A 26763-nucleotide genomic window follows, 5' to 3' on the forward strand; every position below is an offset into this window, starting at 1 on the left:
ATAAAGTTGTAATTTTAATTTGATCTTTCCTTATCTCCCTGGACATACTGATGTTTATTCTGTAAGCTGAATCCTCTAACAACCTAAAAAGATGGTTTTATCAGCCTCTGTTCAATGTCATAAATCTTAGTTACCATGATGAATGTTTTTTGTACCTTGTAGCCTTGCATGCCTCTTACCAAATGAGAATCTTCAATTGATATTTCTTTAAATTTAAATGTAATTTATGCAGTATTATAAGCGTGTTTAGCATCTTGTATATGCGTGAGATATGATCCCTGCCATAAAGACCTTTAGGTGCAGATTTTTGTATTATAGTTTGTGTTGATCCCATGATGGAATGATTTTTTTTAATAAATATCCAACTTTTATTTGAGTATATGTACTGTGTGTGGAAGGCTGAATAACGGTGTATATATGTGCAAGTAATTTGTGTGTGTGTGTGTAGGGCTTCACTTGTATCGGTATGGGTCTGTATCATGTTTAGGATCATCACAAATAATATTGTTTAGAATCATCTAGTGAATCTGTAATGGTGGGCTTATAGGTAGGGTGACCAGACAGCAAGTGTGAAAAATCAGAATGGGGTGGAGGGTAATAGGCGCCTATATAAGAAAGGCCCAAATATCCGACTGTCCCTATAAAATTGGGACATCTGGTCACCCTACTTATAGGTAATGTCTCAACAAATGCAGATTGCAGTTTAGTTCAATTAGTGTATCAGACTCTTGGCAGGAAGATGTTTTCCTATCTTTATGAAGGTGAAAGAAAATTCTTCCAATATTGCACGGGAGAATTTTGTAATCTCTTGGGGTTAAATGCAGTCATGGAAAATGAGGTGCACATTCCATTTTTGGTTTCACTGAGCAAACTGAAGCAGGATGTGATACGAGCTACATTTGTTAGTTTGCTAGGGGCTGGGCTTTGTGCTTGGAAACTTGACTATCTGTAAAAATAGTTGAGAGGGGGTAAATACAATTGCAGAAGCAGAATGACAGTAAAAGTCAAGAGAATCTGGAACTGTGAGACCATGGCTGGACTATTTGACCTCAAATTGCCCTGGGAGTGTTTTTAAGGTGTCCCAAATTCTCTCCACGTCTGCTTAGCCACATCATCCTTTCCTGAGTGACAGTGCATGAGCTCTGTCCAGTGGCTCCAGCAGGGGGCATGGCAAAGAGGAAGTTTCTTCATTCGGAAATAAACAAATGTGTGCTCTGCCTGAAAATCTGTGTGGCTTGTTTCAAGGTAGGCAGTAGCTCTGGCCCTGCTGTCTACGCCCAAGATAACCCACTCGGCAAATGCCTGGTTACCTGGAACTCTAGGCCAGGCCCACGTATAATGTTTGCCACCGAAGTCACTGAGTCCATATTGCCATGGGGACCGTAACTGGAGAGCTTGAGACTATCCAGCACCTTTGCCTACTTCATGGTGTTTATGCTAGAGACTTTTGGTTGTTGTAGATGATGTCCAAGTACTTGATTTATATTTCCTTTTCAGCATATTACATGATTTCCAGGTGATTGATGGAAATGTTTTTTCTTAATCTGATCAGTTAGAGCTCTGTCAGCATTTTAGGACCTAAAATGCTGACAATTTTATATTGCTCTCCTAAATTTCAGCTCAGCTTTGTGAGAGCTAAACTTAAGAAAAGGTGGAAGAACAAAGCAGTGCACATGGAACAAAACCTTGAGAAAGGAAGAAAACAGGTCAAGACGTAGTGGAAAGAGGTGTAGGGATGTGTCTCTGTTCTGCCTGTCAGTGGTCAGTAGCAAAGAAGGAGGGAAACTAGGCAAGGGGACCATCTCTATATGAGCACCTAAGTTGTTTATTTTGAGGTTCATATAGGGGCTGATCAGTGGAAAGAAGCTATTTGTTGCAACAGGTGTTGGTTCAAACCCTTAGTGTGCTTTTCGTAACTGGCAGGTTCTGAGATACTACAGTGGTGAGCATGGTATCAGACCTTACAGAAGCATTACCTACCTCCAAAACGTGCTGAATTTCTAGATTCTTCATCAGTCTTTTTTTCAAACGGTTACTTGAAGTTATCTAGGAGGAGAGGTGCCCAAACTTACTTTTGGGCTTAATAAACCAAGCTGTACACTAAGATAGTTAGCACGCATGCACAAGGCTTTTGGTTAGCTACTTAACCAAACTGCACAGTTGAGTGTGTTTGTCTTCTACAAGAAGGATGTGGATAAATTGGAGAGAGTCCAGCGAAGGGCAACAAAAATTATTAGGGGTCTGGAACACATGACTTATGAGGAGAGGCTGAGGGAGCTGGGATTGTTTAGCCTGCAGAAGAGAAGAATGAGGGGGGATTTGATAGCTGCTTTCAACTACCTGAAAGGGGGTTCCAAAGAGGATGGCTCTAGACTGTTCTCAATGGTAGCAGATGACAGAACGAGGAGTAATGGTCTCAAGTTGCAGTGGGGGAGGTTTAGATTGGATATTAGGAAAAACTTTTTCACTAAGAGGGTGGTGAAACACTGGAATGCGTTACCTAGGGAGGTGGTAGAATCTCCTTCCTTAGAGGTTTTTAAGGTCAGGCTTGACAAAGCCCTGGCTGGGATGATTTAACTGGGAATTGGTCCTGCTTCGAGCAGGGGGTTGGACTAGATGACCTTCTGGGGTCCCTTCCAACCCTGATATTCTATGATTCTATGATTCTAAGAGTGCATGGATATAAAATTCCTGAGGTGTTCTTGAAATGGTAGTGTATCCAGTTGAAATACAGGGTGTACTGATTTCTTGAGGTGGAATGTTTGCGTCCAAAGTTGATGATCTATTTGTGCAAATCTAAATTGAAAACGTGGCCACTTGAATTTTTAAGTATGGTCTTGCTCAACTTTCATTGCCCAATTTGTCTCTTTCCATCACTCCCCCCCCCTCCAAATCTATACATATGCAGTAATACCACAGACCCCAGAAATTGAAAAAAGCAATTTTATTACGAAAATAAAAGTAAAAACTATAGCTGCCTCGTGGTGGGCCATATGAGAAAGGACCTAGCCCCAATTAATAAAAATGCACATTAGACACGTGGCTGTATTTCTTCTGTCTGTAAGCTCAAAGAAGAGGAATATGTGCTGTAAAAGTTTTTCCATTCAATTAGTTAGAAGTACAGGCTCAGGGCTAATGTGATAAAGCACATGTGAAGAATGGATCCACTTCCCATCAAGAACCATAGCCCCCAAATCCACTCCAGCCTCCTTCTCCCCCTGCCAATCTATGCGGTGTCTGCTGTCATTGAAACATTCTCTTCTGTGTACAGCAGTCATATCCATATAGGACCTTCTTGCCCATGATAGGAACTCACTTGATTTCTACCTTCAGAATACGTGCATGCTGGGGAGGGAGAAAAAGGGGAAGGAGTAAGGAGAAGATGAAAGGGTGATTTCTTTGGGGGAGGAGAAAGCACAGTTAAAAAAAAAAAATCACAGCAAGCAAAAGTTAATGTATAATTTCTAAATAACTTTGCCCTGGAGGTGATATCTTGTGGCTTTCATCTAATCAGACCCTCAGCCCAAAGCAGTTTGGAGAGCTCTCCTATAATAGATGATGCATTATGGAGAGCTCATTGTTTATGCAGCAGCACCATGCTATGCAGACTTATTGTAAGCTCCTGGGCCAGGGTTTGCATCGTCCCATCTCATACTGTGTTGTGGTGTCATATGTGCATGGGACAGGAGAGGTCGTGCTTTCTATGTAAACCATATAGCTTTCAACAAATTGTGTATTGTATTTGGTAATTAAGGGCTAATGGTTAATATCAGATGAATTTAAAAACTGATTGATTAAATCTCTTCCTGAAATGTAAAGCAAAGTACGAAGGTCAATGTCGCTTCACACTGAAACACGGGAGACGACCTTAAAAGAATACACCAAAGCTCTATGATGCTCAAAGATTCCAACCCGACCATACTGGCTAAAAGTTCATGAAAGGTTTAATACATGAATGTCTAGGATGAGGGAAATAGGGAAGCTGTAGGAGAGAAACAGAGAAACTACATGTGAATTGATTTGTAAGTATTTTGCCTTTTAAATGCTTGGGAAGAAGATGATAGAGTGCACTTTGCTTCTCTTTAAAGACCCACCCAGTTGTTCCTTTTTTCTTTTTTGTAAAAGAAAATTTAACTTTTTTTAATGTAAAGCTTCATTCCCAAAGTAAAATGTCGTTGGGCTGGTGGCAACAGCTGGAGCTACATGCTTCATGAATAATTCAGAAACAAGGGTAGCTTTTTTTTGTCTTCTGCATCTTTATTATGTGCACTCGTTTAATTTTAGATATGGTACACTTTTCATTCATTTGATTTATTGATTGCACTGACCTGTCATATTTATTTTGATGTCCCTTTTAAGGAGCATATGGTCCTTCTCTTAGTTAAGCTGCTCTTTGTGAAAGAGGATGTAATTGCTACCCAAAAAGACAACTAACTTCCTGCCTGAATGAAGATCCTTTCTCCCTATAGTCACATAAATAGGCTGCTGGAAAGCAGTAGCAGAAACCCTATACATTGGGTCAGCACAGTGAATAAATAGGTGCATGGCCTAGTGGAAGGTGGGAGAAATGATGATGAAATCCATTTGCTTTGTGGTGGTCTCTCTTGCCTTCCTCCAACTTCAGCTGGCATTAACTTGCAATGTATGTGAGGAGACTGCAGAGTGCAGAAGATGGCAACAGTTGCAACAGAGTGTGAGCAGATCTTAGCAGTGAAATAAAATAGCAGCTATGATGGTGATGCCCCTTTCACAGTAGGATAGTGATATTGGTCTCTTTTTGTATGCTTGAAAGTCAGGTGGTAGTGCGTTAGATCTTCTAGGGATGCATTGCAATTGTCCTCGTTATGCAAGGTTCAAGTCTTTTCTTTGACCATTCCTTGTCCTCCTTTCCTCCTAGATACATTGCTTGCTCAGCCAGCTGATGTGATGATCTTTTTGGAGGACTTGCTGCATTAGCTCTCTTCCTCTCTAGTTCTGTCAAACTTTAGCCCATCTCATTTGCACTCATATTTGTGGGAAGGGAGGATATTTTTCTCGAAGAGAAATATAATAGTGTTGAGTTCAAGTATGCGCAGCAAGTAATAAACTACATGTTAATATGTAATCTCTGATTTCTGTCTGCTAATATGCTGATTTGTATTAGCAATTTATAGTAGGTCGTTAATAGGACTGTGTCAATGTTACCTTTTTATATGAGCTGTTAACCTGATAGGATGCAATCACTGCAACATTTTCACAGCATAAGATGTAATATAACAGTGAGCAGTGATTTGTATGAAGCCGGTTGTGCATTGTGTTGATGCTGGTAGCAGAAGGAACCTAATTAAGTGCCATTAGTGAAATACAATAGCTAGAAATGGTGGATGGGAATGATAACTGTTTATAAAATTGTTTCTTTTCTAGATCCTGCCATCAATGACTGAGCCTCCCTGAAATCTTCCTTATCAGTTACTGTCCAGATGAGAAGGATAACAGAAAGGAGGAGTTTTAAGTGGTTTTAATGATAGTTAATTTCACCTATATATCAAATGACAGTCATTCTTAAAACTCTTCAATTGTTATAGAAAAGGACACTTCTTTGGAAACTGTTTTTGTAACATTTACTATTTTGTAAACAAAGTCACAGATTTTTTTTTGTATATAAAATGAATGATCATCATGATAAACTTGTCTAAAACTTTTATTTTTGAAATTTCTTATGGTGTACTCTACTCATTTGTTAGAATGGGCGGTGAATGTCATGTGAGAAAGTGTTTCTTGCCAGAGTCCTCTTATGCAACAGAATACTTACTCTTATGACACTCATAATTATCTAAATTACTGTTGCCTCAGCCTCCTGCAACAATAAATTGCAGACCTTTCTCTTAAGAATTTCAGATAGAAATATGCAGTGAATAGGGTTTTGTCTTCCTCCTCTTTTGACTGACACATTCTTCCTTTGATCAAAGCTCTTTCAGTCTCCAAAAAGAGAGACAAAGAAAAAGGTACCTTACAAGTTCTTCACTTTTCTGTACCAATAAGAGTGACTCTTGGGTTTTTCTAGTATGAAGATTGCCCAGGTTCAAATATTTGAAGGAAAGATAGACACTGTTAGGTGTTTCTGTGTGACCATGACTAAGTGCAAGTGTTAGCTCCTTGTTTATGTGCATCTTCGCTTCATACCAACCCCATCCATTCCAGGCCTGGGTTTACTAGGCCTACTTGACTCTAATAGAACCTAAGGTACTGTACTCCCTCCTCTAGCCCTGTGAACAGGTAGGTGATGTTAACTTACATTGACTGCAGTAGACTAGCATCCTCTTGGCGAGATACAACGTAACCCCCTTCACATGTCTTCCTTAGGCTCAGGCTGGTTTCAGAGGTGATGTGTAAAGGGAATATAAGTTCCACATCTGGAAGTGGGTGAGAGCCTAAGTTAAGTTAGACATGCTCAGGGGGCTGGAGGGGGGTGTAAACTGTACCCATTTCAATTTGCCTCTGGACATGTCCCTTGACAGTTGGTCTTGCCAAAGTGGGTATGACACAGATGATGTCTTCTTGTGGGGTAGGTCAACATCAGTGAATGGTACAAATCTTTATATATCCAGAGTACAATTCCATGCTTTTCTGCCTCTGAGAGGCAGCCTGGACTGATACATCAGTCATAAGAGTTGACTGGACACACGGCACCAGTGTGGCGCTCTGCGTTACCATTCCAAACATCGATGTACACATGTGCTGCTGCATTCCTGTCCAGTACTGCTGATGTCCCTGCAGCCTGCTGGGGCACCAGAACCAGAGGCACTGCTCTTGATTTTCATATGCCTAGATGAGGATGATCTTACGCCTCTCTGGTAATGGAGATACTATTGAGTAAAAGCAATAAATGCTGAAAAGCATGAGTCATGAAGGGGCTCCTTCAAAATAGACTATCCTCTGAAACAGGTTATTGAACTTGCGTGTTAAGACAGGATTTTCCATTCTGCAGGCTGGAAACATCACTGACTTGGGGCTGGAGGAAAAACAAGAGAAGAAATGAGAAACTGAAACAGCTGAAACAGACAGCAGTACAGTCAGTCAGTAGGGGGAGACAGAGGGAAGAGTCCCACTTTCTTCCAGCCAGCCACACGCTAGAAAAGGAGAAAGTGTGCACCATCTGCAAGTGAGCTAAATCGGGGAGGAAGTGGGGATACCGTGCGGCCTTGGAACAGTGACACTGTCTGCCCCTCACACCCTTAGATTTGGTTGGGGAAGGGAGAGAGGGATCTTGGGAGAAGGAGGAACAGTATTAATTTGCAGGAACAGAACAGTTCCCATGAGCAGTCATACCAGGCTTCCCCCATATCTTTTCATGCAGAGCCCACTAATGCCACAAAATTGCCACGTAACTCCAGAATTGTGGCATTGGGTGGGTGGGTGGATTTTTATTATTATTTTTTATTTAGGGCAACAGGTCAGAGATTTGGGACCATAAGCAAACTTAAAAGTAATTTCAGTAGCTGTAGTATTTCTTAGAAAGTGGGTACCAACAAAGAAGTGTCAGAAGACAGTATTCAGGAGCAGCCATGTGGAAAACTACTTTCATGCTAGGGCTAAGGATTGCTAGACCTTTGCTGAGAAAATTCTGATCACTGAAGTCAAAGCTGCTTTGTGTTGGTCCACACATGTGGTGTATTCCTTAAATGTGAAGAGTGTGAGGGGGCAGAATACTGACTGCTTAATTTCCAAGATCCTCCCAGCAACTCTTCAAGTGGGGTGCAATTGTGAAGGAAAGGGGGTGTAGTTCTAGGCTTGGACGCAGTGCCATGTGCAGCAGGACTCCCTTGGCGGGTTACTGATAAGCTCAGCAGTGAAGTCGCAGTGAGCACAGTGAAGGGCCTTATCCTTAGGACTACTGAACATCTCCAACTGCCATTAACTTAAAGAGTTAGGAATGCTCAGCTCTTCTAAGTCAGGCCTTAATTCATGTAAACTGCAGCTTAATTTTGGCAATTATAGAACCAATATCAAAACACTTACTTAGATGCTTGTGATTTCTTAATAGTCTTTGTTGGCCTGCACGGTAGTAATACCATGTAGTTATACATAATTAAACTAATACTGTGCAATAACACATATTTTGTATACAACACTGTAAGAACTACATTAGGTCAATGACTTAAAATCTTACTTGAGCGCACATAATGACTGTATTTTAGTTAAGATTGTCATAGTGTTTATGTAGCTCTAAAAAAGAAAGTGTTTCGGAGCAGACAGATTTTTTTTCTTTATAAATACTCCAAATAATAGGTTGGTTTCAACTAGACTTCCTGGCTCTACAATGATTGCTGTATTCTGTATGAATATTTCTAGATCCCAAGCATTTCATAACCTTGTGCGTCATTATTTTAAACATCTTTTTTTTTCTCCACAAAAATGTTTGACAAAACACGTGGTTTACCTCCTGAACTGATACTGTATGTTTACTTTTTAACTCATTGCTTTAATTCAGACTTGGAGTGAATCAGCAGAACAAACTGTAGTGCAGTCAAGAAAATGTATCTAAATATAGCAATTGATTTTAGTCAGGAGTTTTCATACTCCGGGCATACCAAAACATTTCCAAGGCAATAGGTGTTCGTAGTACAGGAAAGGACCACTCCTGTCAAGACTATGTATTAGACCATCCCTGACAGATGTTTGTCTAACCTGCTCTTAAAAATCTCCAATGATGGAGATTCCACAACCTCCCCAGACAATTTATTCCAGTGCTTCACCACCCTGACAGGAAGTTTTTCCTACTGTTCAACCTAAACCTCCCTTGCTGCAATTTAAGCCCATTGTTTCTTGTCCTATCCTCAGAGGTTAAGAAGAACAATTTTTCTTCCTCCTTCTTGTAACAACCTTTTATGTACTTGAAAACTGTTGTTATATCTCCTCAGTCTTCTCTCTATCAGACTAAACAAACCCAATTTTTTCATATTTTCTAGACCTTTAATCATTTTTATCGCTCTTCTCTGGACTCTCTCCAATTTGTTCACATCTTTCCTGAAATGTGGCACCCAGAACTGGACACAATACTCCAGGTGAAGCCTAATGAGCACAGAGTAGAGCAGAAGAATTACTTCTCGTGTCTTGCTTACAACACTCCTGCTAATACATCCCAGAATGATGTTTGCTATTTTTGCGACCGCATTACACTGTTGACTCATAGCTTGTGGTCCACTATGACCCCCAGATCCCTTTCTGCAGTCCTCCTTCCTAGGCAGTCATTTCCCATTTTGTATGCGTGCAACTGATTGTTCCTTCCTAAGTGGAGTACTTTGCATTTGTCCTTATTGAATTTCATCCTATTTACTTCATTTCTCCAGTTTGTCCAGATAATTTTGAATTATAATCCTATCCTCTGAAGCGTTTGCAACCCCTCCCAGCTTGGTATCATCCTCAAACTTTAGAAGTATACTCTCTATGCCATTATCTAAATCCCTGATGAAGATATTGAACAGAACTGAGCCCTGCAGGACTGCACTTTTTATGCCCTTCCAGCATGACTTTGAACCACTGATAACTTCTGTCTGGGAATGGTTTTCCAACCAGTTTCCACCACCTTATAGTAGCTTCATCCAGGTTGTATTTCCCTAGTTTGTTTATGAGAAGGTCATGCGAGACAGTATCAAAAGCTTTACTAAAGTCAAGATATACCCCATCTACCGCTTCTCTTCCCACCCACAAGGGGAAGAGAACAGGGGAACATCCACAAGGCTTGTTACCCTGTCAAAGAAAGCCATCAGGTAGGTTTGACAAGATTTGTTATTGACAAATCCATGCCAACTGTCACTTATCACCTTATTATCTTCTAGATGTTTGCAAATTGATTGCTCCATTATCTTCCTGGGTACAGAAGTTAAGCTGACTGGTCTGTAATTCCTCAGGTTGTCCTTATTTCCCTTTTTATAGTTTGGCACTATATTTGCCCTTTTCCAGTCTTCTGGAATCTCTCCTGTCTTTCATGACTTTTCAAAGATAATCACTAATGGCTCAGATATCTCCTCCGTCAGCTCCTTGAGTATTCTAGGATGTATTTCATCAGGCCCTGGAGACTTGAAGACAACTAACTTGTCTAAGTCATTTGTAACTTGTTCTTTCCCTATTTTAGCCTGTGATCCTACCTCATTTTCACTGATATTCACTGTGTTAGACATCCAATCACCACCAACCTTCTTGGTGAAAACTGAAACAAGTCATTAAGCACTCTGCCATTTCCACATTTTCTGTTATTGTTTTCCCCCGCACCCCCTCATTGAGTAATGGGCCTACCCTGTCCCTGATCTTCCTCTTGCTTCTAATGTATTTGTTGAATGTTTTTTCTTATTACTCTTATGTCTCTAGCTAGTTTGATCTTGTTTTGTGTCTTGGCCTTTCTAATTTTGTCCCTACATACTTGTTCTATTTGTTTATATTCATCCTTTGTAATTTGACCTAGTTTTCACTTTCTGTAGAACTTTTTTTTTTTTTTTTTTTTTTTTTTTAGATCATTGAAGATCTCCTGGTGGTCTCTTGCCATACTTCCTATGTTTCCTATGCAGTGGGATAGTTTGCTTTTGTGCCCTTAATAACGTCTCTTTGAAAAACTGCTAACTGTCTTCAGTTGTTTTTCCCCTTAGACTTGCTTCCCATGGGATCTTACCTACCAGCTCCCAGAGTTTGCTAAAGTCTGCCTTCTTGAAATGCATTGTCTTTATTTTGCTGTTCTCCCTCCTACCATTCCTTAGAATCATGAACTCTACCATTTCATGATCACTTTCACCCAAGCTGATGACAGAGTAGGAACTATAGAGAGAAAGTGAGTAAAGTTCCCACCGAAAATAAGATGCAAAGTTTTAATGAGAGTCGTGAACTATTGGAACTGATTGCCAAGGGATATAGTAAATTTTCCATCACTTAAGTCTTTAAATCAAGACTCGATGCTTTTCAACAAGAGTGTCTCTCTCTTAGAAGCTCAGGTTATTGGGCTAGATTCAGGAATCTCTGGGTGAAATTCTATGGTGTGTGTCATATAGGAGATCAGACTAGATGATGAAAATAGCCTTTTCTGACCTTGGGGAAAAGGCATGGGCCAATATGCTGCTTATCAAATATCCTTATCCAAAATGGGCGTGGGATTTCTATCTTTCTGTGGAGAGCTAGAGAAAAGAAGGATCCTTGATTTTTTTTCCATCTAAAGAATAGCCATCTAGAGGTTCTCCAAACTCTTAATTTTGCAGGTTCTCTTTCTTTCAAGGGCCCATCTTCCTCCTCAACACCTTGAATATCCCACTGCTTGGCTTTTAAAACATTCATTTCTGCAGAGTAGCAGGAGAGGCACCGCTGCCTTAAGGGAACCCCTCAACACTAGTTTTCGGTAGGAGCCCAAGGACTGGAGTGTGAACTTCAGGCGTGGAGCAGCGTTTCTCAAACTGGGATCTGTGAGGGTACTGCAGGGGCCCCACGGGCCCCGCTGATCAACTCCTCCCTGCCAGTGCCTCCTGCATGCCAGGGAACAGCTGTTCAGCAGTGTGCAGGAGGTGCTGGGAGGGAGGAGGAGGAGGGTGGAAAGAGGTGGGGAAGAGGAGGGGTAGGGGTGGAGTGGAGTGGAGTGGGGGTGGGGCCTGGTGCTGAGCAGGAGGCTAGGAGGTCTGTGAAAAATTGTAAATCAAAATGGCGGTCCACAGGTTACTAAAGTTGGAGAACCCCTGGCATAGAGGACTGCATGCTATCAATAAAGGGACTTCTGAGACACTGTCCGCTTTTTGGAGCGGTACTGGCCAGGGAATGGAGTGTTGTGAGTTCTACATATACTACTACTTGACACAGCATCTCACTTGACCCCATAAAAGTAATCAAGCCATATGTGAACATATTTTAATGCTAACATTTTTTTGCCTACTTCTACAAAGTGTAATATTGTGGGGTTTCATCTAGAAATAACTATTTGCTTTAAAGTAATCGGACGGCCATCCTGCTGTGCATGTATTAGATTTTCTCTCTTCCAAGATTAGTTAGCTGGTGCCCATTCACTTAAAGCATCCTTTTAAAAAAAAAAAAAAAATCAGGCAGGGTGATAGTGCCCAGTTATTCCTCCATTTTTAAAAGGCTTTTTGTCACTTGGCTCTCTAGGTTCTTATATAGCCTGGAGAGTTGATGTTGGCTCCTCTGTGGTGTGAAAAGTTTTTTGGGCATAAACGTTTGAGATTTTTTTTGTTGGTTGTTTAGATTTCTGAATCCTGCAGCCCTCTCTTTTTTGGCTGACAGATGTATGTTCTGCTGCAAGCAATGCACGTTTCATCAGTGAATCAGAAATGCAGTTATAATTAACTTATTTGTTTTCTAGGACTTTTTAAATTTAATTTATAAAAACTTGTATGTACTAGTTTGCTTTCCTGCATAAGCATATTTCTTACATGGGAAAAGTGTGGTTTAATCCGGAAAAGCAGAAAATGGATTTCAAATTGTGAACTAGCCTTTTATATTTCAAAAATAATCGTGAGTCTTTATTTCTTTGTTTACAATTGATTGGGGCTAGAGTTTTAAAGGCTTAATGCTGACTTTATAGATACTTTACAGTTAGTCACTCAGATTTATGGGCTCAGAGTGGTTCACATTTTTATTCTTCAGTATATCCATTATTGTTAGATGCTGAGTAGTCATTGCACATAGATGACTGATTTTTCTGGTATTTTACATTTTTACACTTTAGGAAAAATACTTTGTTAAAGCAGCTCCAGGTGAATGGAGTAATTAACTGTATTACTTTTTATTGAAGTTGACACATAGTGCATGTTCATTTTAAGACAGTGTATGTGAGCAGAATGCGAGGCTGCAATATAATCCAAAACCCACGTGCAGAGATTAAGGCAATATCTACACTATAAAATTATGTCTACCTGAATTACGTAGGCATATAGCTGCTGCAGTAATTACATCACTGGTGGGTGTCTGTACTTTGCTCCTTGTGTTGGCAGTACGCGGCCTAACCAGGAACACTTGTACCAATTGAACTGTCAGGGTGGCGCACTGTGGGACAGCTTCTAAAAGCCAGCAACAGTCAGCAACTCAGTGCCTGCATTGACACTGTGTTGACCTAACTACATCAACATTGACTCTATGCCTCTCGTGGAGGTGGAATTAAGTTGGTGTAGCAGGCAAGTTACATCGGTGAGAGCGAAACTTTCATGTAGACGCTTGCAGAGTTAGGTCCACATAAGCTGTCTTGTGTTGACCTAACTCTGCAGTGTAGACCAGGGCTAAGAAATATTGGTCTCCCAAGAACTTCCTTCTCCTTTCCCCGTGTCCTGTTACCACTCAGTCCCCACTTCTATCCTCTCTATGTACTGATGGCATCTTTATTCACTGTGGGCCAAGATTCTGTTGCCTTTGCTCATGTCTAGTAGCACCTTGCTTTACAAGTAGTCCCACCTTTTTCATTATTATTGGCACTGTATGGAATTACTCCATCTAAATTAGAAGGAGTCTGGTGCCACCAGTTGCCTCTGAAGAAGTGGTGTTTTACCCATGAAAGCTTATGCCCAAATAAATCTGTTAGTCTCTAAGATGCCACCAGACTCCTTGCTGTTTTTGTGGATACAGACTAACATGGCTACCCCCTGATACTTGACACCATGTAAATTAGGGTGGCAGAATCTGACCCACTGTTATTTTTCTAGAATGCAGATTCCTTTGAGCAGGTTATAGCTGTATAGAAACATGAACCCCTTCTGTATTATGTGCTCAACTCTCCATTCTCATTGGGAAAAAAACAGCAGGATCTGAATGTGCCTAGCACCCCATAGGAGTGCCCAGCACCTTGCAGGATTAATCAGGCCTTATATATATATATATAAAGCACTAAATTAAAATAGTTCCAGAGAGTGTTAGTTCCAGCATAAATATGGTATTCTTATTTTAAAATTTAGAAATATTTAGGACAGTTATGAGACATGCAGTATTAATCTGAAAGACTGGACCCACTACATTCTCTCGAGCAGACACAAGTAGACTTGTGCCCATATATTTTGGGTTTTTTTAAATAAAAATCATACTATTCAACCCATAATACATCCAGGAGCATATCTATTCAATTAGACAAGAAGACCAACTTAATGGGGTATAAAATTCTTTGACCAATCTGTGTCACGTCAACCCTAATTTACCGTATTTTGCACAACTAGCAGTATGTTACGTGTGCAGGATAAAGCAAGTTGTACTTGTCATATATTACTTGCAACGAAACTGTAGCAACAAGCCTGTAGTTCCAATTAGGTGAGATTCTTCACTTGCTATCCTAAACTGTTGCCCTACACTGTTAAGCAGCTGCAGGGCTCCAATGTGTTTCCGTTTTAAAAAATTCAATACATTGCAGATTCCACCATCACCAAACAAATGGCTGTTCACATGAAGAAATGTAAGGCATTTACCTGAAAGAACTGGCATATATATTTTTGGTCAAAGTTTTCAGACCTTAAACGTTTTCATTTGTGTTGGTGTAAGAAAAAGAAAAGGGCAGGAATAAGATTGTCATAATGGCCATCATTTTAAGAAATAGGTTTATTTAATAATGTAAAAATTATAATGACCTTTATTGCTATTTATCTGAGTTGCCATGTTCTGAGAAGGGCTATGGAGAGTGCCTGGACAGAGATTGATGTTGGAATGGTAGTTGAAAGAAGGGAGACTCTGAAGAGGGGTTTGAAGGAAATGATGGTAAGGGTAACTCTCCCTTGGAAAACCCATCATGTCTTTGTACATCAGTAAGATTTTTTTCCCCCCTTGTTTCTGAAGCACTATGATAGTGGAAAATATTCCTGGCACAAATTATAGTCTGGCTTTACACCTCTATGCAATATCCCATTGATATTTGGTATAGTCTGAGATTGGAGTGCTACCCTTAACTCTGAGTTCTTTGACTGAAACCTGGCCCTTTGTATTCTGTTGGTTTTCTGTGTGTTTTGTACCAGTCTTCCACATAATTTCTATTATAAAGGAGACTAATTAAAAATCATGTTTAAGGAAAATTATTAATCTATCAAAAATCATTAAAACATTTGAAAATTTAACTTTTTGCCATTTATGTAGCATGTTTTTTCATTTTGTTTAGATTGGATAGTGAAACTAGATGGCTTGGTTTCACTTTCTGGATACATGGTGTGCACCACTATTATGCTTTGTTTTAGATTTCTAATATTGCTTTTGAATGTGGGTGGGGTTTGTTTGGTTTTTTTTTTTTTGCCAAGTGTAGGCAATAATAGAAGTAAGTCACTGCATTATAGTTGGGTAGGAATGCTAGGTACAGTGATTTTTTTTTTAAACCATCCATAAATACATTCTAGAAAACTGATTTGCAGGCTGTTCGGATAGGGTTCTGTAAATTTGAAAACAAACATTTTGGATCCAAACTACTTACATATTTCTTAATAGTTTTCAGAGTAGATTCCTGTTTGTCATGCAAGTTTACTTTTTTCTCCAATAACAGTTAAAATATTTCATGCAAGTTGCATTGAATGTTCTAAATAAAATATTTATTACGTGAGGGCTTTTTAAATTTAATTGACATTAAGTGAACCCCCGGAATTCATACAAAGAAAATGCCACTGAATTAAAGAAATAATGTAAGTTTACTTTCAGCTATGAAAGATGGTAAAATCAAGTTTGGTAAATTTAGCAGTGTAAGTTTTATGGATCACGGGTGAGGATTATTTTTGTATTACTGTAAGTTGATAGATGCTTTGGGATATTTGACTCTGCATCTCCTTTTGCTAATTAGGGCTAACTAAATATTTGTGTTGTAGAATATTTTTTTTCTTTTCAAGAAACCACTACACCTTCACAAATAAAGAAACTGTACTGTGTATAACTACTAGGGTACAATGTTCATTTTACACACTGTAATTTATCAGTTAATTTTCAAAACATTTTATGCCACACAAATTAGCTCAGGTCCTGGAGGGCAAAATGACAAGAGGTTACTCGAATACTATGTATTTAATTAATTGAAAAATGCTCAAATTGCTTTTACAGTTGTTATTAAAAAGTAGAATCAGTGTTGCCAGTGCTCAACCATAATTAGAACCCCAGGGAATTAAATATTTAGCATTAGTAATGTAACAGCACTTAGGACACAAATTTCTATTTTTGTAATGAAAGCAATACAGTGTAAGTGCAAATGGCTGAAACGACAGCTGTGACAAGTGAAACAGCCTGGGATATTTCAATAAGACACCTCATTGGACAGCAAGTCTTGCCACATTACTCGTTTGTAAGAGATCTGCAAGTTTAAATCCCAATAGTAATGCATTACCCCAAGTATTTAGATTTCTAATTGCTTGCAGGATGAACAGTTGGGCAAATGTCTTGCCATAAGTGGTTGAAATGTATAGTGTTTTCCTAAATAACCCTAAAGAAGTTTGTGCCTTTGTCAGTTGGGGGAAGGGGAAAATGTGAGAATGTCAAAGGGTGGGTGAAGGGGAAGAGATCTTGTTTGTTTTAAGTTTAATTACATTTTAAGCATAAATGCTTTCAGTGATACAACATGAAAAGTCAGATATTGGGCTCTAATGAGCTGTAGTGGTAGATGGCTGGGGACCCTTAGGGATTCATTCACTAAATTAACTGGATAAAAATACTTGGTTTGGGCACAGTATGATGGCTGAGTTGTGTTTAAAACCCAGTTACAGAGCTGTCTCTCATTCCTGTTTTCATTCTAAACAGGCCATGCAGAAACTTTAACTGCCGCCTGCTACAACTGTTCAGCTTGTCAAAAGGTATTCTATTACCAGCTAATAAGTAATAAAGTGTATTTGACTTCATTTCTCCTTTGGAGGGGGGGGTTAAATTGAAACCAGTTGTGTATCTATCAGTTAAAAAGCCGCACAAAACCCCCAGTGCTATTTAGATGAGGGGTAAGTTTGAATTTATTAAACAAAAAATTGCTTTATAGAAATGCCAGCAATCGGAAATAGTGGGAACGACTGTTGATGGAGAAGACACTCTCATTCTGATGAACATTTGTGTGCAGGACATGTTCGGTGTGTGTAGACAGAATTTATATGCTGTGTATACTCTGGAGTGCTTAGAACTAAGTACTGCACTGAAACATGACCGTACGTTTTCTGACATACGTACAGACAGCCTGACGGTCATTACGGGTACAGGACATTCCGAAACTATCGGTCTCTTGGTATGGTGGTTGTCATTGTGTCCATTACAAACCACTCTCTTTCAAGGTTTATTTGAACTTTGCCCAAAAAAGAATTATGCTTTGCACTAAAGCTTGACAAACAGGGTCCAAGCCTACAAGTCTGTCTTTGTTTTAAATTGAAAAAGGCTTTTGTCTCAGCGTTTCAAATAATAGCCTTTAATAACATGCCTTTCGTCATAAATGGTCCCAGCGTGCTTTAGGAACTATATTTGCAAGAAGTGTTCATCTGCCACTGAAATGCAGCCACTTCTGGGGTAAAAATAACTGGGTAGCAGTTCAGGTGAGGTATTAAAGCATGTTCGTTTCTGCATGTAACATACAATATTAAAAGAAAATGAGTAAGGTTGCAAAGTCAAGCACTCAAGTTAGGAAATGTCAGACGAAAGGTTACCTGTGCCTCCAGCCTGTTCCTGTCCTGTCTCTTCCCCACTCCTAGCCAGTCCATTTCTACTTCTCAGGCTTCTCACCCCTCTCTGTTTCCTTGTACCAGTCTCTGCCCAGCCAGTCCCAGTTTTCTCTCCCCTCATTTCCTTATCAGATCTCCCCTCTCACCTTCTTCGCCCCACACCCCCCTGTTTTTTGGTTCTAATCTCCTTGCTCAGCGTGTCCCTGTCTCCTCCTGACTCCTCATTTAATGTCTCCCCCAATTTACTGCCTGAAAGTCGCTTCACCCTGGCTTCATATCAATCCCAGTCTCCTTCCCTTCCAATCCAAGTCCCCTTTCCATGCCCAGTATTCTTGCCTAGCCATTCAGTCAATCCCTCTGTCTAACTCTCAGTCCCAAGGTACTTCCTTCCTGGCAGCCTCCAGTCCCAGTTCACCCCAATCTATTCTTCTCCCCTCTCCCACCCCAAAATCTGTCTCTTGTCCCCCTCTGCATTCGGATTGGGTAGCTTCTTTCTCCTCTTTGTCTCTTTCCCGTGCTCTCATTTGCTCCCCCTTCGGGGCCCAGGCAATCTCCTTGCTCACAGCCTGTGGTAGCCCAGAGCTGAAGCTGCAGGGAGAGTCCTGCTCAGCCATGTGCAAACAAAGACTTTTTTAGAGGTTTATAATTTTGGCCAAATTTAGGTGCATTTTCACTGGGTTTGCAAAGGCACTTCACTGACACAAAGGTCACCCTCTGCCAAATTATTAAGCCTCTCCTAGAGCTTTTTAAAGAAAAAGGTTGCCAACATTTTACATGAGCAAAACAATTTATTTTTTCCCCTACCCTCATTCTTGAAAAGGGCTGAGCCCCTTTGGCTGAAATTTCCCTCCCCCCCCCCCCCCAACTCAGCCTGAGGCAGACACCTGGCATGGAAAACTTCAGCCCAAATATTTAAAGTATGGCAAAATTATAAGCAAGTGAAAACACGGTCTTTATAATGGGAAGTGTTGGGCAACTTTAAGCAGTGTTACCAGCTCTGCCTATAATCTGTGAAAATTGAAGGGTAAGTGTAAGTAGGTTTGTAATGATTCAAATTGGAATGTGAGCAGGACACTTCATATGACACCTTACATCTTAGTAAAGTGCCAGGGGATATTAATGACTACAAGTGACTAGGCTCCTTGGTTTTGTGTTCCACACAAAGACAGCATCTCTGACCAAGTGAGGGACCCCTCTGATAACTTGGTGAAGCACTGTTTCAGGATTGACTCATTGGAAAGAGTGCCCCCTATTGAGACTTACTGGCAGCTTTCCTGGTTTTTCCGTGGTGGTCTCATGTAGCAAACTTGACAGCATTTAGCTTTGGGAGATGATATGAGATTACAAAGGAATTAGGGTTTGAAAAACATTCTGTGGTCTGTAATTTAACAGACTTGTGTGCACTTCATAGAAAAGTGGCATTACAGAAAACTAGTATGTTGCTGGGTTAAAAAATCTTCACAGATGCTTAATTTTCATGTAGGAAAGCGTTGGTGTACATGGTATATCTCCCCCACCCCCTTTTATTTCCTCCACACACACCTGTAAGGATTTGGGGCCTTTCACTCTCCTCTCCCATTGGTTTTACTCCAGTGTAACTCCATTGACTAGTAAAGTTAGTTTTGATTTACACCAGTGTACATTAGATCAGAATCAGGCCCTTTGTGTATCTAGGAGCTGCAGTGAGCCTCCAGTGTGAATGAGCAGCAGCTCTGCTGACACAATAGTGGTGCCTTTGCAGTCTGTCATGTCAGTGATCTAAGCTGACTCTGTCCTGGCCTGGGACAGCTTATTTATTTTTGAGTCTATTTCCACAAAGCTCTTCTCTTACAACAGTGTTGAGGCTTGCATCTTGTCTGTCATTGCCAGGATCAATTCCTATAAGTCCTACACCAGCCTGTCTCCTTCGGAGGATGTCCGCACAGTAGCAGTGGGGACTTGCTTGCATCTGAGTTGCCAGGTGATTGACGGTCTTAAAGAAATCTTTCTGTTCTCGTCTAGTTTTGTTCTTTGGCATCTCTTCCTCCAATCTACATACCCAGTGTGCCCCCGTGCCATACAAAACATAAACAGAGACCTTGCCCCTTTCCCATTTCTCATCCTTCAAATTCAGAATAAAAGACTGAGGCAAATGCAGCTGCCCTCTTCTGATCTTCAGAACCATGGCAACAAGTCAAAGGAAATCAACTCTTCCCAGCATCCAGAACCTACCTAACTTTTTTTTTAACTTGAAATATGATTAAACTCATCAAAAGAAAATTCAGCGGTAAAGGTAACATTTCAGGTGTAGCTTCACCAGCTATCTAGATAATACAGGAATACTTTCTGCTCTCTGGCTCATAGAGGAAGGCAGGCAGAACTAAGGGTAATGTGTCGATTGCATAGTAAAACCAAAAAGTATGTTCAGGCTCCGTAGATTTATCAGGGTATTTCCTTTTCTGAAGTGGGTTCATGTGAATCAGCGGCAATCACCATCACACACTCATGGGAGACAACATGTGTTAGCAGCACCATTTGCATTAGAGATTGGATTATCTCCACAGTTATGAAAGTTTTCCAGGGGTGCTAGTCTCATTTGTTGCCAGTCTAGAATAGTCATATTTGACAGCCTCTTGTGCCTAATGTAGGATTTATTTTTAACATTTTCATTATAGTTCACCGATTTAAAATAATCCATGAATCTGAAGTTTCCCTTTCAGAAAAGAATACATAGATTAAATGTCTGAAATACGTCCCACAATGTCCAACTCAGACCAACATTTGTACTTCCTGCACTAGATCTGCATTCTGCAGTTGCATGTTTGATATTGACCAGGGGTAAAATTTTCAAAGTGTTGAAGTCCCATTTTCAAAATTTCACTTTTGGGATTTAGGCTTCTATGTTACCAGGGTCTTGTCTGTGCTAGAAAGGGGTTGCTGGATATACTGGCAAACCCTTCTCGTGTAGATTCAGATTATATGGGCAAAACTGTTTTTTAAAAAAAAAAAAAAACAATAATAATCATACTCTTTAGTGATACTGGCAAAAGTTCCGAGAGTGAACCAATCTTGAATCTCTCTTGAAAATGGGACTTAACCTCCAAAGTCACTGAGGCTCTTTTGAAAATTTTGCATGCCTGACTTAATGCCCCTCTTTAAGCTATTATTTTTTCAGTTTATTGTAATCTGTGGCACTTCAGTGGATTAGTTAAATTCAGCTTGGTAATTAATGCATAATAATGTTCTGGTGGTGGCCTAATGTGAGGCAAATTAAAATGACCTAAATGCTAGTTCAAAATGTAGCCTGGTGTGGCTTTGTATATGGGAGGGAGAGGCCCTTGTTTGTGACTTTTGAAATTTGTGGTTTGGCTAGTTTTGACAATTTATCACCATCACAGAGGGTAAAATACAAAAGGAAGGAGGCTGAAGAGACTGGTGACTTACTTTTGTTGGTTTCAGAGTAACAGCCGTGTTAGTCTGTATTCGCAAAAAGAAAAGGAGTACTTGTGGGCACCTTAGAGACTAACCAATTTATTAGAGCATAAGCTTTCGTGAGCTACAGCTCACTTCATCAGATGCATATCGTGGAAACTGCAGCAGACTTTATATATACACAGGTAATTTTCTCTCTTAACAATCTTCTCATCTAGATGTTATATGTGTTTGTCTCTGCCTTATTTACTAGATGTTTCACTCCCCCAAAGATTAGACTACACTTGAATAGGACTGGTGCTTGTCACCCCCCTGCTCTTTTGTATTCTATAGTGCTGCAGAGAAGAACTTCAGATCCAAGCAATTACTGTGCCCCTACTTAAAATAATGTTCTCTAAAAGGTTTAATATTGGTGGTTAAACTTTTCTTTGGCGGTGGGGGGTTGTTTTTTGAAACATATTTAATAAATTTGGAGTAAAACTGGTAGGAGATACATTTTATAAAGTTTCACAGGAGGGAAGATCACTGTTTTTTCCACAAAGCATGTAACCATTTTTTTTAACAAGTTTACCTTAGTAATTTCAAAACAGATGAAGCATTTGTAAAGTACAAGAAAACTTAAGTGCACATTTTAGCAATTTTTTCCTCTGTTCCATGGGAGCACAGAAAACCGCAGACAGGCTGATATACCATAGGTTCAAATTTGCATTTAGTTGGTAAATGCAATAATCCTCTTTGCAGTTTGTATTTGAGTGTCACAGGTGGCAATGCATAAATAATACTTTGCACGTGAGTAACGCCTTTCAACCACGCATCTCTTGGCACTTTATAGTGATGGATAGGCATTCTAATCATTATATACATGGGGAAACTGAGGCACATAGTTTGAATGACCCACGGATTACACAGTGCGTCGGTGGCAGGGCAGGGAAGGAGACCCAGGCTGTCAGAGAAGAAACTGGGAGTCAAACTGTTAGACAATGAAGGCAATTGATTGTGTTGTCATAGGGTACTCTTTGTGCTGTCTAAATCCACATCCTATTTCAATGTTAACCTGATTGTTATAACCCATGACCCCTCCGTAGAGGTCTTTGAAGGGATTCTCTCTGTGGATAGAAGTGTTCCAGAGCATGGCCTCAAAACTCCCTGGGGCATTTGAAGAGTACTCAGTTAGTGCCCTCCTGAGAAGTGGGGCTAAAACAAGTATTAAAAGCAGGTACAAAATGCCTCTTCTTGATCAAGGCCATTTTTAAATGATACTGTCATTGGGTAGACAGTCCCAAGGTGGTATCAGCTGCTGAAGGGTTAACAGGGAGAGGAGCTGCCTGCTCAGTTGGGGCTGATTAGTGGCCCTGTCACAGCTGGGGAGATACAAAGACTGCAGATCAGAAGGGAGGTCAGGTGGGACTGCTAAGAGGCTGGAGAACTGCTGAGAGTAAGGTCCTTCAGCAATGGAGTGCTGGGAAATCACCCAGGTTGCTGGCCCTCCAGAGGAAAAGGGTCACGGAGTTAGAGTCTGAAAAACAGCCTGCTAGAGAAGTGTAGTAGGAAGTAGTCAGGGATTGGCAGAAACTGATTCCACCTGCTTCATAAAGAGTCCCTGGACTGGAAGCCAGTGGAATGAGTGGGTCTGGGTTCCATTACCAGCCCCAGCAAAGGGGCTATCAAAGCCTGCAGAGCACAGCTGTTTGAACCCCCTTTACTGGCTGCCTGCCTCACTAGACTCATTGCTGCCCCAAGAAGGGAGAGCCTATTAACAACTGAGGTGAAAGGCTAGAGTCAAAACGAGGAACTAGCAGATGGAGCTAAACTCCTTGGCTGAACCAAGGAGAAACCGAGGCAGACTCCATAATGTTTGCTTAGCCACAGGGGACACCAGCGATGGAAAGCAGCCCTGAACACTCCATTTTTTGTGTTTATAAAAATGCAAACACATGTAAGTTTTGTGTGTTTAGTGTATGTTTTTAACCTCAAAGGTGGTGTATGGTTCAGTATAAGCCAATCACTGTAGCTATCTTCAGCAAAAAATACTGCCTTAAAATCTAGGTTCTATTTAGAAAAATGGTTATTTTGAATTACAGTAACTTTCTGTAACCAAAGATATAACACAGATTTTAAATACTTTGCATGGAACTAAGTTATTCTCTGTTTAGTTTATTAATATTGTGTGTCCTATAGCACTGGGACTATTTTGGTAACGTACCATATCTGGTAGTGTTGGCAGAACTAGATCTTTTGAAATTGGCTTTAACTTTGCTTTTAATGCTGACAATTTTTTATAAATAGGGTAACTAGACCAGAAAAAATGTTTTGTACGGAGAACCCAGATATTGGACTGACCTGTGTTGCCCTAATAACTTGCAAGGACTTCCAAACATAAACGTAATGTTTGGAAAACATCAACTTGCATTACTCTGCCTAGCCTATAATGGGTGAATGAAGGGGATAATTTCTATTTCAGCTTTCCATTTTTTAATTTTTTGTGTGGAGGTTTATTAGTCTCTTAATCTTACCTTTCTCATCGTGTATGTGACTGAAATGAATTGGTCAATGAGTGCCTAAACATCTGTTCAGACTCTGGTGGATACTTTGGCGGGGTTCAAGCTCCAAAAGGAAGATTAGCCACCTGGTGCAGTTTTCATGATAGGCTCACAAAGGAGACACCCACCTTAGTCTTATTCAGATGATGAACATATTTTAGAAAATTGCCTAACTAAACATAAGGCCTTACCAAAAAAAAAAAAGGCTACAGGTTTGGAAAAGGTCCTGTTGTAGTTTAAAGTTACCATTCGCTTCATATTGAAGTCTAAAGTGCTAATTATTATTTCTAGGAATGATTCCAAGGAGACTGACAGGTACTTACTGGACTTCTCTCATGCTTTCTCAAAACTGATTTCTTCACCTTTTATTAACATGGCACAAAATGTTTTGCACACAATTATCTATAACCCAGTGAACTATGTTAAATCAATATAAACTAAAGGGCAATGAAGCATGCTGGTAAGTAGCATTTTCAAGAGACAATGATCATTACATAGCCTTAACCTATACACAGATTTTGTAAAATGCATAGATTGCTCAGCCTGGGCAGCATTATGGGTTGATGAAAAGCCTGCACTAAAAGATTCAAACTTGTATGATAGTGGTTTTGCTTTACAAAGAGCACAATTTAGTAGAACTTTGACCCATACAGCACTACAAAAGCTTTATAGCATGGCAATTTAGTAAACTTGTGGGATTACCCATTTGTTGCTTCACTTTGCAGTGGGTGAGTGTAAAATCCTGAAAACAATTTGAATTAAAAACAAAACACAACTAAATGGGTGAGATGTCTCTGCAAATTGGGGTTATTGGTTCAATATCTCTTTCTCAGTCAGAGATGCCAGTTCTAGTGAAGCCAAGGTACAGATAATGCTGTTAGCATCTGCTGGGTGTTTGACTTTTTTGGAATAAATGGGGACTCAGTCAAGTTCCTCAATGGACCTATGTTCCTAACACAGGCTACCACCGTGAGTTCTACTGACTGATACCCTCGATATCGGTGGCTGAATTTTCAAGTTCCCATAGCACAAAGTATGGGATAGCAAAGGCTTCCTTTCGCAGTGTATCTTCAGGAATGTATTCCATCCTACAGAATGGGAAGAGAGATTATGTAAAAACATCCTGTAGTACATTTTATTTTTATAAATTAAATGCAATCTGGTGTTCTTCCCCCCCCCGCCCCCACCCCCAAACAATTTAGTAACACACTAAAACCTTCAAATTAGACTAGAGATTTCCTAGGAGAAGTACAGCCAGTTGACCAGGATATCACCCTTGCAACGCTGCCCAGAATCCAAATGAGCTTCTGACTCCATGTGGATTTGACTCTATATGTTGAGGTAGGCTGGTTCAAGGACTCTTATGAAGGGAGGATGAGGACAGGGTGGTAATGTGACAGGACTCATGGGGTGGATCTTGAAGTGCAAGTGCTCTCAGCTACTCAGAGTTCACGTGGGATTTCAGAAACTTGGACAGAACGTGAGTTTTTGTAAAACTGCTAGGGACAGATTCTATAGACAAGGACACTCCTGGATTTCAGGGAAACTCCTAAGTATTTGAGGCAGTTTCACAACAGCAGGACTCAATCCTCTGCCACAAATGGGGATTTTTTGGTGTGTACAGGGGGGAGGAAGCCCTTTGGTGGGGGGCTGGCCATGCAGGTACCTCTAAGAATTTACCCTGCACATTTCCTATCTGTAAAATGGAGATGATGATCCTGATCTGCCTTGTAAAGTGTTTGGGTATGTTTAGCTGAGATATTTTAAAATATATACGTTGTCAGTTCTTAGGTGAAGCTTTAGCATGACCATGAAATGGACCCTCTCTGCTTTTAAAGAACCATTTCACCATACAGACTGAATACTTCCCGGATAAAGAATTCCATTTATTTCCCCACCGTTATTCTGCCTGGATCAATTACAAGCCTTTTATCTCTGAAGTTGGGTGACACCCTTCAACGGTTTTGTGTGTGATGCCTCCAACTTTTGGGTGCAGTTATCCCCATGAGCCTCATCATACAAGCTGCAGTTTTAAGCAGGGCACCTCTTTACAATCAAAGTGACTAAATTTTCTCTTACATACGATCATTTGTGATCATCAGTTCAGGTTCTGCATTGTGCTTGGCCTTCAGCAGCTAGCATTATTTGCACAGAGAAATTACGGCATTTTCCCACCTTCCCATTTGGTCACATGACAATGGCCTAGGGTGCTCTAGAGGTACATGGGTTTTGTTTCAGAATATTTCCCAACTTAATGGTCAAGTTTCTTGAGCAGGTAAGCCACATTTGAAGTAGATTGATGACTTGGGCTCTATTGCAGCTAGGGAGTTTAAACATCACACATTGTCCTACATTAAGTGTTTCATAGAATTCTCTCTTGTTGGCCATCTCATCAAAGACTGAATTGGCATAGTGACTGAACTACCATCTCATCCTAGGTCAGAGTTGGGTTGCACAACCAGGTCACTGTGGGAACTTGGACTGCTGCTTCCTGACCTGTATCTATTCTGTGGCTAACTAGAGGACTTCATTCTCCAGGGATATCATCTTGGAACCTTTTGGAAGAAGCAATAAACTCTGTAAAACAAAACAAAAAGTAAGTTTCTAAAACATGTTGCAGTTCTGAAGAATTGCACTGACCTTTCAAACTGTTTCTTTGGCTCTAAATAACCACAAAGCATAAAATTCAACAGAAATTGAGAGAAGCCATGGCATAGCTTTTTGAATAAGCTAAACAAAAATTCTTATTTAATGCCAAAACTCCATGCATACCATACCATGTTGTGGCTCAACAGTTCATATGTTGATTTTTGACCCCTGAAATGTACAAGACCATCATGGTGGGAAATTCCCATTGTTTTATACATTTTCCTTTCTTTGGTTTCTCTGGGAGTGAATTACACATGCAGGAGAACACACTGTCTCGCCCATTAAAGATTTTGTTTTGTCTGAGTGTCATTTGGGCTTGAAAAGTCCTTACGTTTGGAGGATAATGGGCATGGTTAACCTTTCTGGTGAAAAGGAGTTTTAAAAAAATGCACAATGGCCAATTTTAAGTTGTATTTTGACAAACAAAAATACCACAATGTGATTTCTTCTCCTCCTCCCCTCGCCCACCAAAAAATGTTTGTTGGCAAAACTTCATTTTAAAACTATTTCAAGTTTTGGGAAAGTAATGAACAATATAGCATCTCAAACTGCACAACCTCTTAGCT

At 40.2% G+C, this 26763-nt stretch overlaps 1 long non-coding RNA gene across 7 annotated transcripts in view; it reads left to right on the top strand.

Moving 5' to 3' along the window:
• Positions 1-26763, top strand: part of LOC144929166 (uncharacterized) — a 310164-nt gene that overhangs the window by 10969 nt on the left and 272432 nt on the right. For 4 of the 7 annotated variants that reach the window (XR_013634475.1, XR_013634476.1, XR_013634473.1 and 1 more), the window contains one exon: positions 5404-5695. This is a non-coding gene — a long non-coding RNA (uncharacterized LOC144929166). Of the gene's footprint in view, positions 1-5403; positions 5696-25986; positions 26145-26763 lie in introns of those variants that run through there. The other 3 variants (XR_013634472.1, XR_013634474.1, XR_013634471.1) reach the window with 1 other exon arrangement.

This window comes from Lepidochelys kempii, chromosome 12 (genome assembly GCF_965140285.1).
Source record: "Lepidochelys kempii isolate rLepKem1 chromosome 12, rLepKem1.hap1, whole genome shotgun sequence".
Classification (NCBI taxonomy): domain Eukaryota; kingdom Metazoa; phylum Chordata; order Testudines; family Cheloniidae; genus Lepidochelys; species Lepidochelys kempii.